The 19921-nt window shown below is 43.4% G+C and overlaps 1 long non-coding RNA gene across 1 annotated transcript in view; it reads left to right on the forward strand.

The window, feature by feature from the left end:
- Positions 1 to 2063: 2063 nt before the first annotated feature.
- The window catches only part of LOC143512882 (uncharacterized), a 49760-nt gene continuing 31902 nt past the window's right edge, over positions 2064 to 19921 (forward strand). Inside the window, exon 1 of the long non-coding RNA XR_013130533.1 lies at positions 2064 to 2299. This is a non-coding gene — a long non-coding RNA (uncharacterized LOC143512882). The remainder of the gene's footprint in view (positions 2300 to 19921) is intronic.

Here is a 19921-nt window from a genome sequence, read left to right on the forward strand (position 1 = left end):
TTCCGCAGACAACCGGTGAAAAAGTGATGACCCGCGAATTATTTTTCACATTAATATCTTATAAAAACACGTGAAAGAGTGAATTCACAAAAGCTGAAGCACGAACTGGCGCAGGATCACTGTAACATAATACAAAAAATAAGTATGAACTAATCTACAACTGAATGCAAAATAAATATTAAATTAAGAGCAACATTAAGATAAAAACTACATTCAGATGAAAATATCAACTTAAATGTGCAATCAAAAAGAAAATGTGAGTGAGTGACAGCGCAAACGTGAATCATGTCCTTAGCAACAGTTCTCTGGGTGACAGTACGTTCAGTGAACGAATCAGAGAATGAACGAGAGCCCTCAGTTCATGAACGAATCAGAGAATGAACGAGAGCCCTCAGTTCATAAACGCATTAGAGAGTGAACGAGAGCCCTCAGTTCATGAACGAATCAGAGTGAACGAGAGCCCTCAGTTCATAAACGCATTAGAGAGTGAACGAGAGCCCTCAGTTCATGAAAGAATCAGAGTGAACGAGAGCCCTCAGTTCATGAACGAATCAGAGAGTGAACGAGAGTCCTCAGTTCATGAACGAATCAGAGAGTGAACGAGAGCCCTCAGTTCATGAAAGAATCAGAGAGTGAACGAGAGCCCTCAGTTCATGAACGAATCAGAGAGTGAACGAGAGCCCTCAGTTCATGAACGAATCAGAGAATGAACGAGAGCCCTGAGCACAGTGAACAAATCACTGAACGAATCACTGAGCATGCGCAGTTCCCTCGCAATGAATGTCTCCGCCCCCAGATTCACGGGTGATTCGGTGATTCACAGACCACACTGCAGTTCCCCTGCCGGCCTGCATGGTCGCTGCTGAGCTCAATTACTGAACTGAAAAAGGAACGAATCAGCTGAGGAAGTGATTCGATTCAGTTCGTTCACTCAAATGTTTTGTTCATTTGAACGAATTGTTCGCGAACGATACAACACTATGACAAACAGGAGAGTGAAAAGATAGAGCGGGAGGGAGAAAAATGACAGAAAGTAAAAGAAGCAGTATTTGGCTGTACTTTAAAAGCCATGATAACGCAATGGCCGAATGTCTTATTTGCAAGAACAAAATATATTTTTGAGCAGGATCCACTAATAATCTTCATAGATATTCGAGAACGATACATCCCACAGTTCAGCTGGAAGAAAGGCGAGCTAGGCAAATTGATGTTATTTTAATGCTGCTGTTTTGCACTTTCCAGAGTATTTGTTTATTACCCAGAAATGGATGATAATTTAATTTAGTAAGTTATTTTGTAACACCTAAACCTTTTGGCGTCCATTGGCCATATTTCAGAGTTCACAAGTGATGCTTTAATAAAGTGTTTAAATAAAAAAGAATGTAATGATACAATTGACTATGTGAGTGCAATCAGTGAGTTATTACAAGGCAAGCATGAAAACACCTTTTTTGAGCTTTTTTTGCACTCTTTTGGGCATATAGTCATGTAAAATGTAGGCAACATTGTTTTTTACCACTGGAAATAAGTGGCAAAACAAAGAGTCATTTGTGAGCCGAAAGAGCAGACTCTTTATGAAGAGCTGAGCCAAAAGCCGGCTCCCTAAAAAGAGCCGAAATTCCCATCACTAGAAGTTACGTGTTTTCCTGTTTAGAGCCCAGTATGGTTGCTCTTTTTTTCTCAGGAGAATAAAATCATTATGTCATTATAAAGTAATTATGCCGGCATTACACAACACGACTTTCCATGCGATTTCCCTGCATGAATTTCCAATGCTTAAATAAAATGACAATTTTTTTTTGTGGGGCGCTAAAGTCGATGCTTTGTTTTAAGATGTTTTCAAACTTTACTTTTTATTTAAGAAAACTCTAGAGCGTTACATCTAAATTCTGCAATATGTCTTTCAAAGAACGATGCTCACCAAGACACCTGAAAAGGCTGAATTGATTCATTTGGATGTCACATTTAAGTGTTTTCGATTAAGAGACAAAGATTATAAAGCTGCAAAAACGTCGGACCACTTTGAATGCCTTGTAACTGATCCCCCGCTTTATCCACGAGATGACGAGTAAAAAGAAAGTAACATCTGGGTGTAAACGGAAATCCTGACAGAAAAAGTAGATGTGACAGACCGCGGAAGAGTTCTGATTAAAACATTAGCCTCTGTATGTGTGCAAGTTATATAACGGAGAAGATGGACCGCTCACACGAATCCACTGACACTACACTGTCAAGTTTCACAGAGAAGTTGAAGAATTACGTTAAAACCTCAAAAGGGACCATTTTAATGGCTGAGATTGTAAGTACATCTTGCTGATTACTACCTCAGATTTCTCCAAATAACAGAATCCTACTTAGCTAGGGCAGCGTCGCTACATGCATAATTTAATACATTCACTATTTATTACAGCAACATTTCCTGCACAGTCGTATATGCATCAGTCCACGTTTGGTGAACTAAAGTGTGATTAGTAGAACTATAGAGACGAAACCAGTTTTGCTTTCATACAGTTCAGAGTTGTTATCTATCTGCTGAAAAATACAGAAGCGTGACAGATCTGGGGGAAAATATTGATATTGATTGATCTCATTAAAGTATTGTGAGATGTGACCGCATGCGTCTGTTCTTACTATTGTAACAGACTTGAAGCGATACTGAGTAATGGAATGTGTATGTACACTGAATGCGCCTTTGGGGGGAGGCGTAGGGGGAATTGTAAAAAAAAGTTGAGGGGACGAAGTATAAAAAGAATCAGTTGTTAATTTCTCTTATTCCGGTGTTTGTATGTGCTGTTTCCTTAACTATAAAGGTTATTAAGCGAACCCGGTAAACTCTGTTACACTATGGTTCTTACTGAAACAAACTAGCTGAAAACAAGCTAGCTAGCGTTAGTTGAACTTTTTTCGCTTGTAATGACTTGTTTGATAGAGACATTGTTCTGACGTCATATTTTACTGTTCATAATCAAAGGCATAAATCTCGTCAACCTGTGGATAGAATTAACAGTCGTTTTTACTAACACCTTTAGACGGCAGATCTTAGAGGTTTTCAAACTTTGCATAGTCATAATATGCCTATCATAATTCTGCCATAATAGACGTTTGTCATGGGTTTTCTTGTTAGCCTACCTTCTTTTTCATTATTCCTTGACCCTTTTGCTCTTTAAACATTTTATACCATTGTTCTCTGCTCTGTTTGACTTTTGAGGTTCAGTTCAAAAATGGTACAGCAGAATCTGTCTATATTTGCACTGGGAATAAACAAAGGCTACCCACTCTTGGGTGGTAGTAGAATTTTTGTTGGCATTATGGGAAAATTCAGACCAATAAGAAACCACAGTCTCAGAATTAAACAAGCATTTAAACATCATTACAAATACAAGGACTAGATTTATTAAAAACATGTATAGTCATGGAGTAACCCCCTGCCCTGAACATTTGCAGCATTGCAATACTCCATTATTGCTGGTAGTTGAGCCCTACAATAGACTAAAGACAAACATTAAAACTATTTTGTTCAGTGTTTATTAAGCAATTGAAATACATTATTAATTGGGGTTAATGTTGCAAGTAAATTAGTTAAATCAAGTAAAGTATTTATGAATGTAGAGAAAGCTCTTTAAATAATAGCAAAGAGTTTCTCTGTGCTTAGTCAGCCTTAAGCCTGGTTTATACTCGACGCGCCGCGAGCGGCGCGAGGGTCCGCGCGGCGAAAATGACGTAATCGCGGAGGCTCCGCCCGTGCGCGAGGGCATCGCGCGCTGTCGCGGCGCGAGGTCGTGCACCTCCCGAATTTTGTAACTTCGCGCGCGCGCCGCGCTTCAGCGCGATCAACAAAGTCATGTTTGCAGAGTTCATACACCTATACAAGGTGGAATTAAAGCACTTGTACGGCACTTTCAAGGCCCATTTAAATATTTTCCAGCACGATAAACATAATTAAGTTAAATATTAATATATATACTCGAAATAATTCGCTTTTTATCAATTATTTAATGGTTGTTTATTTTCAAAACGCCCAATCTTAACGTCTTCACGTTCTCTCATGTTTCGTCCTGGAATTACAAGAGGCTCGTATTTGTTAACGTAATTTCAACATTTTAATGTACTTTAGCCTAAATTCCACCACTTTTCAAACCTGAAACACAAAGCAACATCAAAATGCGTCAGGTAAATGTTCATTCCCCTTTTTTTGAGGGGTGTTTCTTTATACTACCACATATCATTTCGGACAACATTGCAAAGCCATATTTATGTTTGATGCCTGGTGTGTATATATACGGTCTCTGGTCAGGTAAAAATGTTCTTTCACCGGTTTTGCAAGGGTTTTTTATTCTCCACTGCCACCTATCGCCACCTATCGTTTCGGAGAACACTGCAGCGACGCTCGCGACGTTCGCGAAAGTATAAACGCCTACACCGCTCGCGCAGGGTCGCGCGAGGTGGGCGGAGTCGCGCGCTACGGTCGCTCGCGAAAGTATAAACCAGGCTTTATACTCGACGCGCCGCGAGCGGCGCGAGGGTCCGCGCGGCGAAAATGACGTAATCGCTGTGGCTCCGCCCGTGCGCGAGGGCCTCGCGCGCTGTCGCGGCGCGAGGTCGTGCACCTCTCGAATTTTGTAACTTCGCGCGCGCGCCGCGCTTCAGCGCGATGGACAAAGTCATGTTTGCCGGGTTCATACACCTATACAAGGTGGAATTAAAGCACTTGTACGTCACTTTAAAGGTCCATTTCAATATTTCCCAGCACGTTAAACTTAATTAAGTTAAATATTTATACATATACTCTAAATGAATCGAAATAATTCGCTTTTTTATCATATTATTTAATGGTTGTTTATTTTCAAAACGCCCAATCTTAACGTCTTCACGTTCTCTCATGTTTCGTCCTGGAATTACAAGAGGCTCGTATTTGTTAACGTAATTTCAACATTTTAATGTACTTTAGCCTAAATTCCAGCACTTTTCAAACCTGAAACACAAAGCAACATTAAAATGCGTCAGGTAAATGTTCATTCCCTTTTTTTTGAGGGGTGTTTCTTTACACTACCACATATAGTTTCGGACAACATTGCAAAGTCATATTTATGTTTGATACCTAATGTATATATACGGTCTCTGGTCAGGTAAAAATGTTCTTTCACCGGTTTTGCAGAGGTTTTTTATTCTCCACTGCCACCTATCGCCACCTATCGTTTCGGAGAACACTGCAGCGACGCTCGCGACGTTCGCGAAAGTATAAACGCCTACACCGCTCGCGCAGGGTCGCGCGAGGTGGGCGGAGTAGCGCGCTACGGTCGCTCGCGAAAGTATAAACCAGGCTTTAAGCCTGGTTTATACTTTCGCGAGCGACCGTAGCGCGCGTCTCCGCCCACCTCGCGCGACCCTGCGCGAGCGGTGTAGGCGTTTATACTTTTGCGAGCGTCACTGCAGTGTTCTCCGAAACGATAGGTGGCGATAGTTGGCAATGGAGAATAAAAAACCCCTGCAAAACCGGTGAAAGAACATTTTTACCTGACCAGAGACCGTATATATATGGTGTGATTTTTGTTTCAATAGTTCCACAAAAGCAAAAGTAAATCCAAGAGCAGAAAGTATATGTTATGAATGCAAAACAGAAAAAAATATATCAAAAGTATATATTTTGTATATAATTGGTTATTTGAAACTTATTTTCGTTTGCATTTTGACAAGTTTTTGGTTCCATTGTTTTTGTTTTTTTGGATTTTCCCAGTAAGGTCTTTTGCTTCTGGAATCTCTCTTTGCTTCTGCTTCGTTTTTTGCTTCTGACTTTTGGAACACATTTCACGTGTGGGAGGGTCTTAGATGAAGGCGTTCCTCTGCAATCTCCATTGGTCACTGATTCCGGACTGACACAGAGCTCTGGGACCAAGCCACGCCCACCCCACCAGCTTCCCAGCGTTTTCAAACATGGCGGAACGCGGTGGTTCTGTTTCACAGCAGCATGTAAACTGAGTTTTACCATTAAAGTTTATACGAAGTTTATAATTGCTAAATGGTCTGTATATATTGCAAATGTACACTGTATAATAACTACATTAAGCATGCTCACCAGCACGAGCTTTTTAAAATTTTAGTGAACTGGATGGAGAGAACATTGATGTGTGGAAGAAATATGAGTATTTGCAATATCTGGTATGGCGAAGGACGGGGGGTGGGGGGCAGCTGGTGTACGAGAGGTGATGCCAAATATAGTAAAATCCATAATAGTAAAAAATACCAAAATTAAAGCCAAAAACCAAAATTAAAGCAATACTGAAAAGTGGCCACCCTATATACAACCAGCTTTGTTCACTCACAGTTTTTCAGTGTTACCACACACAAACACACATCACATGCATCTTGTACTGTCCATATTTTATTAAGAAGTGAACAATATTCATTGAACCATTGAACATAGAGATACTAAACATAATACATGTCAGACATGACATTCAGACACTGTCCGACTCAGAGATAAAAACAAAAAGATTTTAACTTGGAGGGGTGGGAGTAAGAAGAGTAGTCCATTGAAACGCAGAGTGCGGATTAGTTTCCTTCTCACTTTAGACCCGCGGGGACGCGAGCGAACGTTACTGGAGGAGCGAGTAACTAGTCGCTACTATTGTGAATGTAGCAAAACGGTGACAGAAGCTACAGCAGCGATTAAATTAAAAATAATTTAAAGGCTAGCTTTAAACACGCTCTTCCCTGTTGACTTCTCTCACGGTAATGTCGCGCTGAAAAATATTGACCTGTCTTGTCAATATATGGAGCCAGATCCGTAAACACGAGCCGCTTTCGCCATTCCAGATGGCTCAGTCAAAACCATTACATCTTAATGAACCAATAAATAACATCAGCGGCAAAAATGAGTGTAAAAAATACCAGGGTTCATCATTTAGAACTACAAAAAAAATCTTGTTTCTTATTTTACTATCTACCTATTTTTCATAAGAGTTTGTTTTACCGCAAAATATGAAAACTTCAAAACGGCGAATTTCGCCGCAAGGTGACAGATTTTCATGCCTGCATCCAGTTCACTAAAATTTTAAAAAGCTCGCGCTGGTGAAGTGTGCTAAATATTAACTGCCATGCTTAATGTAGTTATTATACAGTGTGTGGAGGCTACCCTGTAAGCCTCGGCTTGGACTGAAGGTGTTCTCAAACTCAAAGCCATAAAAGAAAGGTGAAGTTCCAGCCAAAAATATCCTTCGAGGTTGTTCCTTCTTTATTGCAACAAAAAATATGGTTAATACAAAAACTAGTTCACCTTAGTGCTGTTGAGTGCATTAAAAATGTGCTGTCTTGGCTGGTTCCCCACGGCTACGGTAAGAACCGTGTGTTCCCCAGTCCAAACCGTCCTAATTACTCATCACAGGCACCTGCCTTTATACCTGTGACCTAAAGTGCTCCCCCAAGTGAGTAAATCAAAAAATTACACTAAAAACCTACCTATACGTGCAGATAAGAAATGGCTCCTACACCCCGGCCCCTAATTGTGAGAGAATATCAAACCACAATTACCCATTTAACCTAAGGAGCCATTTGTGCAGAGCTAAACTAAATTAGTTCCTAAAACTAAGTATCTTCTCAAGCATCCAGGTCTACCCATCATCTCAACCATCTATATCATCATCTTGGGTCTTGGAACTTGGGACTTCGGCTTCCATCAAGAGGCATATCTTTGTAACTGGCCTTTCCAGTTGCCCCGTTTTTGTTCTCAACTGGACTGAACGCACATGGCCTCTCTTGTCTGGATACGTCTGTGTGACTCGTGCCATCTGCCAGGACCCTCTTGGAGCCAACGGCTCCATCACAACCACGATGTCGCCAACGGCAAAGCTTCTCCTTGGCCTCATCCACTTATGTCTCTCCTGGAGCAGCGGTAAGTACTCCCTCACCCAGCGTTTCCAGAAAAGGTCAGAGAGAAATTGCACCTGTCGCCATCTTCTCTTCAGATACAAGTCATCCCTTTGGAACAACCCCGGGGGTAGGAGTGGCTTTGTCTTCAGGAGGAGAAGGTGGTTAGGGGTGAGAGCTTCCAAGTCATTGACATCTTCTGAGGCCTTCGTGATTGGTCGACTATTCAAGATTGCTTCGATCTCACAAAGAACTGTGTGGAAGCCTTCATCGTCCAGGGTTTGAAGTCTGAGTGTGGAGGCCAGGACACGCTTCACAAGCCGGATCAAACGCTCCCAAACTCCGCCATGGTGAGCGCCTGCTGGAGGGTTAAAAGACCACGTTAGCCCATTTTGTAAAAGATCATGCTGGATCTTGCTGTGGTCCAACTTTGAAACGGCCTCCCTTAACTCCCGCTCAGCTCCAATAAAGTTTGTGCCATTATCAGAAATTAAATGAGATATTTGACCTCTTCGACACATGAACCGCCTAATGGCGTTGATACATGAATCAGTGTCAAGAGCATAGGCTACCTCAAGGTGGACTGCTCTACTTGCCAGACATGTAAACAAAACACCATAGCGCTTCACTCTTCCTCGGCCTTTCTTCACTTCCACTGGGCCGAAATAATCCACACCTACATTGGTAAAAGCGGGCAGGTCTGACACAACTCGTTCCTCTGGGAGGTCAGCCATCTTCTGCTGCCCCATGTTTCCCTGGATGCGCCGGCATTCTGTACATTCTAAAATGACCTTCCTGCAAGCAGAGTTTGCATGAGTTATCCAATATTTCTTTCTGAGAAAGGACAACATGTGATTACGACCTGCATGGCCAAGACATTGGTGTACATGTTTCAAGATGAGTTTAGATACATTTTGATCTTTAGCCAGAATAACAGGGTGCTTCTCCTCTTCGGGCATTGCCGCCCTACTGAGCCTACCTCCAACTCTCAGCATTCCATCTTGCAACCTTGGGTCGAGCTTATAGAGATCGCTGCTGCGTTTCACAGACCTTCCTTCTTGCAGTGCAGCAATTTCCTCTGGAAATTTCTCTTGCTGATAGAAGCGAATAATGGCTTCTTCTGCCCTCTGCAGATCGGCTGTTGTTAATGATTCGCCAGAGACCTTTATTCTTTCTTTCTGGAGCTCAGGTTTAAGGGACTTTCTCTTTTGTGACGATGTTAAAAGCATACCTCTGAATTTAAGAATCCAAGCAGCAGATCTCTTTAATCTTTTAAAATCAGAAAAGTAGTTTTAAAATATTTGTGTTGCATTCAGTGGTGCCTGTACTACGAGGGCACTCACCAGTGATTCCCTTTTCACTTCAGGGTCTTCCAAAAAGACCATAGGCTGATCTGAAATGGTAACCGGCCACTCCTCTTCCCCTTTTAAGAGAAATGGAGGTCCCTTCAGCCACCTCTCACAGGCCAGGAACTCTTCAGCACTCAGCCCTCTGGATGCCTCATCTGCCGGGTTCAACTTTGTGCCAACGTATCTCCACTGTGCAACACTGGTCAATTCTCTAATAACTGCCACCCTATTGGCTACAAATGTATGAAATCTTCTGGTCTCATTGGCAATATACTTTAAAACAGTGGTGCTATCTGTCCAGAACACTGATGGCTGCAAGTCAAGCTGAAATTCTCTTCTCAGCATCTTGTCAAGGCGGACAGCTAGGACAGCAGCAGTCAATTCAAGACGGGGAATGGTTGTTTGCTTTAAAGGGGCTACTCTGGCCTTTCCTAAGATGAAAGCAAGACTCACTTGGTTCTCCTTGTTCTCCATTCTGAGGTAAGTGACGGTCCCATAACCATACTCACTGGCGTCTGAGAAGTGGTGTAGCTGCATAAAGGTAGGTTCCCCAAAGTTGTTGGGCTTCATGCAGCGATTCACTTTGAACTCAGCCACATAATGCAGATTTTTAAGCCAGTTGGACCACTGCTTAGAGAAGACCTGGGGTATATGGACATCCCAGCCGATGTTCAACCTGCACATCTCCTGCAGCATTCTCTTCACTGGCAATGTGAGTGGCGCAAGAAACCCTAAGGGGTCAAACACAGAGGACACAACAGACAATATGCCACGTCGTGTGGGAGGGCGCTCTTCCAAGGCTAACCTGAAAGTCAGGACATCAGCATCAATACACCAATGCAGGCCAAGAGCAGTCTCAACAGCATTTGCCTTTTGATCTAGATTAAGTCCCCTAGTGGTCTTTGATCTCTGGGCATCTGGAATACTGGCTAAGACTTCACTGCTGTTGCTTGTCCACTTCGACAAGTGGAACCCCCCTTTAGCACATGCTGCGGTCAGCTCACTCACCATCTTCCTAGCCTTTGCCTCTGAAGACACGGAAGTCAAACAATCATCCATATAAAAGTTATGCAATATTGTATTTAGAATGCATGGTTCAAAGTGATCTTTGTAATCTTGTACAATTCTTCTCAATGCGTAATTTGCACAACTAGGTGAAGACACTGCTCCAAAAAGGTGCACCTTCATTCTGTACTGCATAGGCGCAAGTGTGAAGTCACCATCAGGAAACCACAAAAAACGTAAAAAATCTGTGTACTCTGGAGACACTCTCACCTGATGGAACATAGCTTGGACGTCTGCCATCAGCGCTACACATTCCTTTCTGAATCTGGTGAGTACACCAAGCAAAGTACTGGTGAGCAAGGGACCTTGCAGGAGCTGGGAATTGAGTGAGATTCCTTGATAGACAGAGGCACAGTCAAAAACCACCCTAAGAGTTTTCTTCCTAGGATGGTATACCCCATGGTGGTGTAAAAACCAAAGCCTGCCATCAGACCTATTCAGCTGTTGACATGGCACAGGCTCAGCATAACCACTCGCAATGACTTCAGACATGAACTCAGTGTATTCTTGATGGAATTCTTTGTTCCTTTTGAACTTTCTTTGGAGACTAAAGAGACGCTGCTCTGCGACACAACGATTGTCTGGAAGCGTAACTTCGGCAACCTTGAAAGGCAAGTCAAAGCAGTAGTGACCCTCATCCTGATGGATGGATGACTCAACAATTTGCATAAACCTATGATCTTCCCTGGACAAAGAGGAATCATCTGCTATAGCTTCATTGAAATCCTGATTGTATTGAGCAATCAACAAATCTTGAAGTTTGGTAACTGAGATCCTATTGACAGTGACAGCCGGACAATCATACCTGCCCTCATCTTCCCTGCCTCTCAATGGACCACTCACGACCCACCCCAGTAGGGTCCTGATTGCATATGGCCCCTCCCCTTGGCTATTGATCACTTCCCAGGGTTCCATAAGCTTCTGTGCATTGGTACCTATAAGTAATTCAACATCTGCCTCCAAACTAGGAATATTAATGTACTTGAGATAAGCCCACTCTTCCAGATCTTCTTGACTAAGAATGTTTTTCCTGCTTACCGGCATGGCCTTTTGAGTAAACACTTCAGGCAAATCCAGAAATGTTTCTTCATTCAGGCCAGAAATCTGAAAGCCTTTAAGTGAATAGGTGCTAACTACTCTTTCTTGGCCTAGGGTGCGAAGCAGAATGTTAGTTTTAACACCGGAGAGATTCAGCTTCCTCATGAGTGTCTCAGTGCAGAAAGAGGCTGAGCTCCCAGGGTCAAGGAAGGCATAGGTGTTGATGATGTGACTGCCAGACTTTGCCTTCACCCGTACAGGCACAATGGAAAGGACACATTCATCATTCCCGGCCCCAGTATGGGCACATGTCTGCAATGACACAAGAGCATTACTAACTGAAACATGTGGCGTTTTAGAATCAACATGTAAAATAGTCGGATGGCTCTTTGCACACACAGCACAAGTTAGAGGCTTATCGCATGCCTTACTCATATGACCTGGCATGAGGCAGCGAAAGCAGAGTCGATTTTCTTTTACAGCATCAAGTTTTTCTCTATGTGTCATTTGCTCAAGAGCAGAACATTTTAGCACTGAATGTTGGCCTTTACACACAAAGCATGCTCTATGGTCATACTTCTGTACAGGTGGACCCTTACGCTGATGTCGGGGTGCAAAGGAATTTGATGGTCGGGCAGCATCGACAGCAGCAACGGTAACATGCCCTCTTCCAGAAGGCCTGGCCTTGAACTTAAGGGAGGTGTGGTATGATGGTGTGCCCTGCAAATCTCCAAAGAGAGGGTCAGACATAATTTTCACCTGACGTTCAATAAAAGTCACAAAATCAGCAAACATGGCCCTTGTGCCACGCCTCTCCTGAAGGTCACATGCAACCGCCCTCCATCTCTCCCTCATCTTGTACGGCAACTTCATCATCATCAAGCGCAGGTTGGATGGCACGTTCATCTCCTCCAGATACTGCAGATCTTCCATTACATTACAGCAATCTCTTAGGAAGACAGACAAAGACTGCAAGGCGTTAACATCATCAGGTTTCACCGTAGGCCATTGCACAGCCCTGTCAATATAAGCTGCCGCAATCTTCATTTCATTACCAAAGTACTCCTTTAATAAATGTTTCGCTCTGGTGTAGCCTTGACCAGGTGCCATGTTAAAGCAGCTCCTAACGAGCTCTCTTGGCTGCCCTCTTGTATACTGATCAAGGTAGTACAGACACTCTTCTTTGTCAGAAGTTTTCCTTTCAATTGCCTGTTCAAAAGCTCTGATAAAGGCGGCATACTTCAATGGGTGTCCATCAAACTCCGTAATAACTCTAGGTGGAAGAGAGGCTAGAGCTTGATTATAAACCAGCTGAGCCGTGATGTTATTCTGACGCTGCATGAGATCATACACTGTGGGTAGATGGTTATGAGGGAGCTGGTGGTTACCAAAAGACGCGGCATGGCTTGCCTGTGTCCGAGTAGATGGATTCATACGTGCAGATGGCGGTAGCTGATGCTGCACTGGGACTGGATTGTGGCTCCTGGGTCCACAGTTATCACTCAATACGGCCGGTCTACGTGATGGTATCTGCACTGTGGGTAAAGGGTTATTAAGCCCATATGAAATGCATTTCTCTTTAGGCCTCACCACCAGTGAAGCTACATTATCCTGGTGGAACACCTCAGGCTTAGGGTGCCAAACAGGAACATTAGATGACTGTAACTGTGCATGAAGATAGGCGTTCATAGCATTGGCTCCCTCCCCCTCATCATCATCATCATCACCACCACCACCACCATTTTCTAAGACATACAACTTGGCTGTATTAGCTTCCAACTTTGCCTCCATTTCCAACCGTTCCTTTTTTCTCTTCAGTCTTGCCCTCTCAATTTGCAGAACTTCTTCCTCAGCATCCAAATCATGCATCCTTTTTAAGACAGCAGCAGATTTTAACAGAGCAGCCCTTTCAGCCTTTGTTTTTATATGCACTGAAGAGATGCGGGAGGATTTGGAACATGCAGACAGCTGGCTTTTGTGTCTGGAACCTTTACTTGAAACGTTCGAAACGCTGTCCTCTGGCCTTACCTCTGGTGCTACGTTTTCACATTCCAATTCAGTCATAGGAACTGCATCCGCCAACCATCGACACACATCGTTTTCGAATTTTTCAATTTCCTTAGTTTTTTCTATTAACCAGCTTCGTTGTGTTTCGTATTCAGAGTCAGGCATTGGCATTTCTAACAGAGTATTCTGGATCTCTATAGCTTCCTTGCACAGAGCGGTAAATTCGCTCAAATTCCTCTTGACTTGGCTGATCGTGCGAGAAGTAACCTTTACCGAAAGCAGCTCATTTATCTTTGCTTTTATTTTGCCTGCTTGCTTAAGCTTTGATTTCCGATTCTTCTGTAGGTTCTCGCATGCCATTAAAAAACCCTTTGTAGTTAACATTCTCACACGTTTTTCTAATTCTTCAACTGGACTTTTTGGTGTGTCGGCGCGCTCCGATGTGGGAGCGGCGGCCGTAGCCTTGTCAGACTTATCTGTCATGTTGCGCAAAGCACACACCAAGCGCAAACCCACTAGGTAAGCCTTTAAAATTAATTGTTTGAAGGTGACGCTGACAACAGTTGAGATCTCTACAGCACAGCACTTTTACACAACAGCACGGTGAATAAAAATAAAATTGGGCAATGCCACTACGCCTTTTATCTTTGCAAAGTCCACATCGAACAGTCTCAAAAAGATAGTGTCACCCACCAGTTTATGGGAAGCAGCTTCATCTTTCATCGACATAAGTTTACTCACTCGCAGCAGATCATCAACACCAGTAGGCACCGCAACAAGCAAGTAATCCAATTTGCTATGACGGTTACAAACTTCCAATTCATGCGGGCGTAGTTCTTAGCAGATCCTCAACCTTTGATGTACGTCCATTTAATGAGCCACAAAGGTTCTTACGTTGTGGAGGCTACCCTGTAAGCCTCGGCTTGGACTGAAGGTGTTCTCAAACTCAAAGCCATAAAAGAAAGGTGAAGTTCCAGCCAAAAGTATCCTTCGAGGTTGTTCCTTCTTTATTGCAACAAAAAATATGGTTAATACAAAAACTAGTTCACCTTAGTGCTGTTGAGTGCATTAAAAATGTGCTGTCTTGGCTGGTTCCCCACGGCTACGGTAAGAACCGTGTGTTCCCCAGTCCAAACCGTCCTAATTACTCATCACAGGCACCTGCCTTTATACCTGTGACCTAAAGTGCTCCCCCAAGTGAGTAAATCAAAAAATTACACTAAAAACCTACCTATACGTGCAGATAAGAAATGGCTCCTACACAGTGTACATTTGCAATATCTACAGACCATTTAGCAATTAATTATAACCTTTGTATAAACTTTAATGGTAAAACTTAGTTTACATGCTACTGTGAAACAGAACCACCGCGTTCCGCCATGTTTGAAAACGCTGGGAAGCTGGTGGGGTGGGCGTGGCTTGGTCCCAGAGCTCTGTGTCAGTCCGGAATCAGTGACCAATGGAGATTGCAGAGGAACGCCTTCATCTAAGACCCTCCCACACGTGAAATGTGTTCCAAAAGTCAGAAGCAAAAAACGAAGCAGAAGCAAAGAGAGATTCCAGAAGCAAAAGACCTTACTGGGAAAATCCAAAAAAACAAAAACAATGGAACCAAAAACTTGTCAAAATGCAAACGAAAATAAGTTTCAAATAACCAATTATATTAAAAAAATATACTTTTGATATATATTTTTTCTGTTTTGCATTCATAACATATACTTTCTGCTCTTGGATTTACTTTTGCTTTTGTGGAACTATTGAAACAAAAATCACTCCATATATATATACACATAGGCATCAAACGTAAATATGGCTTTGAAGTGTTGTCCGAACCGATACGTTAACAAATACGAGTCTCTTGTAATTCCAGGACGAAACATGAGAGAACGTGAAGACGTTAAGATTGGGCGTTTTGAAAATAAACAACCATTAAATAATGTGATAAAAAAGTGAATGATTTCGATTCATTTCGAGTATATGTATAAATATTTAACTTAATTAAGTTTACCGTGCTGGGAAATATTGAAATGGACCTTTAAAGTTACGTACAAGTGCTTTAATTCCACCTTGTAAAGGTGTATGAACCCAGCAAACACGACTTTGTCCATTGCGCTGAAGCGCGGCGCGCGCGCGAAGTTACAAAATTCGAGAGGTGCATGACCTCGCGAACGGACAGCGCGCGAGGCCCTCGCGCACCCAAGTATGTCTCGCTGCAGCCTGCAGGAAGGCGGAGTTGGACATCCAACCCCGCCCACATCCAACTCCACCCTCTAATGCGCTCTCGTGCGCCAACCCACTACTTCTTTGTTTGAGAAGAACTGAGGGTTTTCCATCCACCGAGTTTTTGCACATTTTGAAAATGCGCATGAAAAAAGCTAGATGGAAAAAGTCCATCTAGCCCCAAATATCGCAAAAAGATTTTTACGCTAGGAGGAGGTGGAAAAGTTAGACTATCGCATCGCCAAAATTCGAAAAAACTGGATGGAAAAGGGTTTTTCTCATAAACGATGACGTATCATGCCTCAAGTCATGCTCTGAACGATGTTCTCCCAGAAGAGTTTGTTTCGTTTGCGCTCCCAGGTATATGGCGGATGTCGCCGTGGTCGCACTGAGATTTCCACCCTTAATAAATGTTCTTGCGCTCGTCCTGCCCGGCGTCGAAGAGCAAACATGATCGCGATGTAAAGATGGCAAATGCATACAAAAACTGTTCTGGAGAGAGCAAAAATTTAATTTAACTTCTCCATGTATAGAAAAGAAAAAGAAAAAAATGTTTCAAAACGTCAACGTGCAAAAATGCGTAACTGCCAGATGGATGTAAAAACCACTATGGTTTGGCGTCCTCTCACGTGATCTAAAGTTTATTCGCATAACTGTAATGAATGGAAACAAGGCTTAATTCGCATTTTTTTCTGCCGAAACTTGGAAATTGCGCATTATTTTTTCGAAAGGTTTGGATGGAAACCCGCGCATAATACCTCAAGAGGCACGTTGTTGCGCTTAATTTACACATACCTCGTTTACTTTGTGTATCGTTCCACGTATGTTATTCATTATTCGTTCGTATGTTGTGTTTTTATTTATTGGGTGGCGAACTTAAATTGTTACGGGGGGGGGGGGGTTGTAAAATGGACACAAATCAAATTAAGTATTATATCGCGATCGATTGATCGCCGGTGGTTGGCGCCTGAGCGAACTAGTAACTCATTGAATCATATATGTGGATCAGAGGTAAATTTGATTTTTTTTTCGACGTGAGAAATCGGATGTGTGGCGTGTGAAGACAGTCAAATGCGTGTGTCTCACGCTCATTGCGTGAGAGTTGGCAACCCTGCTACTATAAATAAAACAATTAAAATGGTAATGTTTGGTAATGGAAGTTCTGTTTACTGGGAATGTGATGTGGTGACCAGCGTACCCCATCACCAACTTGTAAGGTGGTCCTAAGGGACTATAGAGAGACATTAATGTGCAATTTAAGATGTACAAATGAATATACGGACCGGAGATCTGGTGGGGTCGACGGGTAGTGGAAGAGTGCCGGCTGGAGCAGGGGTCCCTTTTCTCTGGGCCAGGAGGATCCACTGGTTCGAGAGGGAAGGGGGGTTCATGCTTTGTGTGTTGCAGGTCCTGTAAGAAATGGATGTATTAAAGTGTTGCTGGGGATGTACACCCCTAGGACGGTACAATGGTTTGGCCTGGGCGGGGCCTAGGGTATAAGTCATGGTAGAGTAGATTCAGGGCCCGGACGGGCGGGATATAACGACTAGCAGACTGGGTCGTAGAAGTTATAGCCTTGCGGCTGACTTCATTCTTTGGTTTTGAGTATAGTAAAAACCAACAAATGTGAATAGTGTACACATTTATACCTTCGTTTAATTTTGTGTTGTACAGTGTTTTGTTTACCTTTTTCATGTCGCACAATAAATCACCTTCTGGGAATATATACATTGGAGTCCTTCCTGAGGTTCGCCAACCCACACTCTTAGGCCAACCGCTCAGACACGCGTAAAACCGAAAACCTCAACAAAAGAGGTAGCAACAACATCACATATGGTGGCAGCGACGGCCCGACATACGACCGTGGAAGTGGTCTGACTCGAGAAGGCGGTCGACTCACGGCAGCGGCGTGTGCAGGCGACAGCAATGGCTCCAAAGAAACAAGCACAAGTTCAGTTCCAAGAGGAGACCAGCGACGGAGAAAGAACAGAAACACAACCCACCTCGTCCGGCGAAGTGGTGGCCGCAACCGAAACAAACATAGAGAGAGTATGTGACATGCTGCAGACTCTAATGCAGGATCAGAGGAATGAAGATGAGCAGTGGAAACGAGAAGCTGCAAAACAAGAACAGTGATGGCGTTCGATGCAGCATCAGTTCAACCTACTCCAAGAACAAATGCAAAGAAGTCGGACTGCGAGCCAACAGGCAGAGCGCGACGAGGAGGAGGAGGACGACGAAAGAACGGCGCAGAGGCGAACGCGGATATTGAGGCCCACACCGACGGAATACACAACAAACAGACAGGTAGTACAAACGCCTGTACTGCCTAGCTGGCCAACACCGTGAATGCCAATGCTTAAAGACGATATTGAAAATTTTTTAATCATGTTTGAGAGACTCGCACGGGCGGCGTCATGGCCACAAGAGAGCTGGGCACTACACTTGGTGCCGCTGCTAGACGGAAAATCCCGCGCCGCTTATGTAGCGATGGCCTAAGAGGCGTTAGACTATGAAAACGTAAAAGAGGCGATACTGCGAAAATATGAAATAAACAAAGAAACTTACCGACAAAGATTCAGATGCCAAGACGTACGCGAAGACAAAACACCGAAAGAGCTGTACACTCGCCTCAAAGGTCTCTATGAAAAGTGGATGACACCGAGCGAAAAGTCCAAACAGCAGATCGGAGACGAAATCATCATGGAGCAGTACTTACAGATGATCAATCCTGATCTACGGAGTTGGATTATAGAACGCAGCCCGAGTTCAACTCTTCAAGCAGTCAAGCTGGCGGAGGCCTACGTTTCAGCAAGACGAGCCGAGGGGACATTCAAGCTGGGCAAGTTCACCAAAGAACGACGCCAATTCAGAGAGTCCGGTGAGTCAGGGGGTGGAGCTCGAGGTGGTTCAATGCCGCAGTACGTTAAATCTACCACAAGAGGGCAGTTTTACTCCAGATTTGGCAGGGACACAGATAGAGTAGGGGGCAACGCTAAGATTAAACCAGAGAGAGTCCTTAGGTGTTTCAACTGTAATGAAGTAGGACACAGAATGAGTGTATGCCCAAAACTTAACAGCAGTACTAACCAGCTATGTTATAGCCCTACTAAGAGCAATTTATATCCCAAAGATGCCAAAGACATGCTTTTAAATGTAAAAGTAGAGGGGAGGAAGCTAAAAGCTTTCATTGATACGGGGGCGAGCCAAACTATGATCTTGGCCTCCTGTGTACCCGAATACCAGCTTAACCGTACTGGTCAGCTCAAAGTCAAGTGCATACACGGGGATGAAGACATACCCCACTGCCGAAGTAAAGGTGGAAATAAAGGAGCAGGTTTACTCATTAATGGTGGGACTGATGAATAGTTCACCATATTCGGTCATTTTAGGCAGAGATGTACCAGTGCTTATAGATCTGTTGAGAGAGCAGCAAAGTGAAGCTGAAGTGATGGTTGCTACTAGATCAAGTGCCAAAAGAGCAGAACAGGAAAACATTAAGACCCTCAATTAGCTCCCCTACAGTGAAACTTATAAACCCAAAAAGACAAGACAGCAGAAAAGGCAGGCTAAAATACATGGCACAGAAATAAAAGAACAAGTGATAATACCTGAGCCAGATTTTAAATTGCCAGAAATAAATATAGCAGAACTACAGGAAAGGGACCCTACATTGAAGTCTCTTTTTACCAAAGCAGGACAGCACAAAGAGGGAACGGAAAACCAGTTCTTTGTGAGGGACAAAATATTATATAGGAGGAAAAGAGAGATGGAACAGCTAGTTGTTCCAAAAAGTCTGAGAACTGAGGTTTTAAAACTTGGGCACTCAGAGCCATGGGCGGGCCATATGGGAAATGCAAAGACGATAAGTCGCATCTCTAGCAGATTTTACTGGCCAGGACAGCACTTAGACATTTTAAGTTACTGTAAGTCATGCCCAGAGTGTCAGTTAACTACCCCAGTCAAAAAGTCAGACAGAGCACCCCTCATAAATTTACCCATAATAGAGGAAACATTCTCGCGTATAGCGATGGACATAGTGGGTCCCCTCCCACGCAGTAGGACGGGCAATAGATATATCTTGGTCATCTGTGATTATGCAACTAGGTACCCAGAAGCCTTCGCCCTCAAAAAGGTTAAAACACGACAGTTGGTAAATGCCTTGACTCAGTTTATCTCCAGGGTAGGCATTCCTAGAGAAATTTTAACAGATCAGGGCACTAATTTTACCTCAAAACAGATGAAAGATGTTTTTAACCTGCTAGGCATAAAAGGCATCAGAACCACCCCGTACCACCCTCAGACAGATGGCCTGGTAGAGCGCTTTAACAAGAGCCTGAAAGCGCTACTACGCCGGTTTGTGTCTGACACAGGGTCAG

This window comes from Brachyhypopomus gauderio, chromosome 4 (assembly GCF_052324685.1).
Source record: "Brachyhypopomus gauderio isolate BG-103 chromosome 4, BGAUD_0.2, whole genome shotgun sequence".
NCBI classification, from domain to species: domain Eukaryota; kingdom Metazoa; phylum Chordata; class Actinopteri; order Gymnotiformes; family Hypopomidae; genus Brachyhypopomus; species Brachyhypopomus gauderio.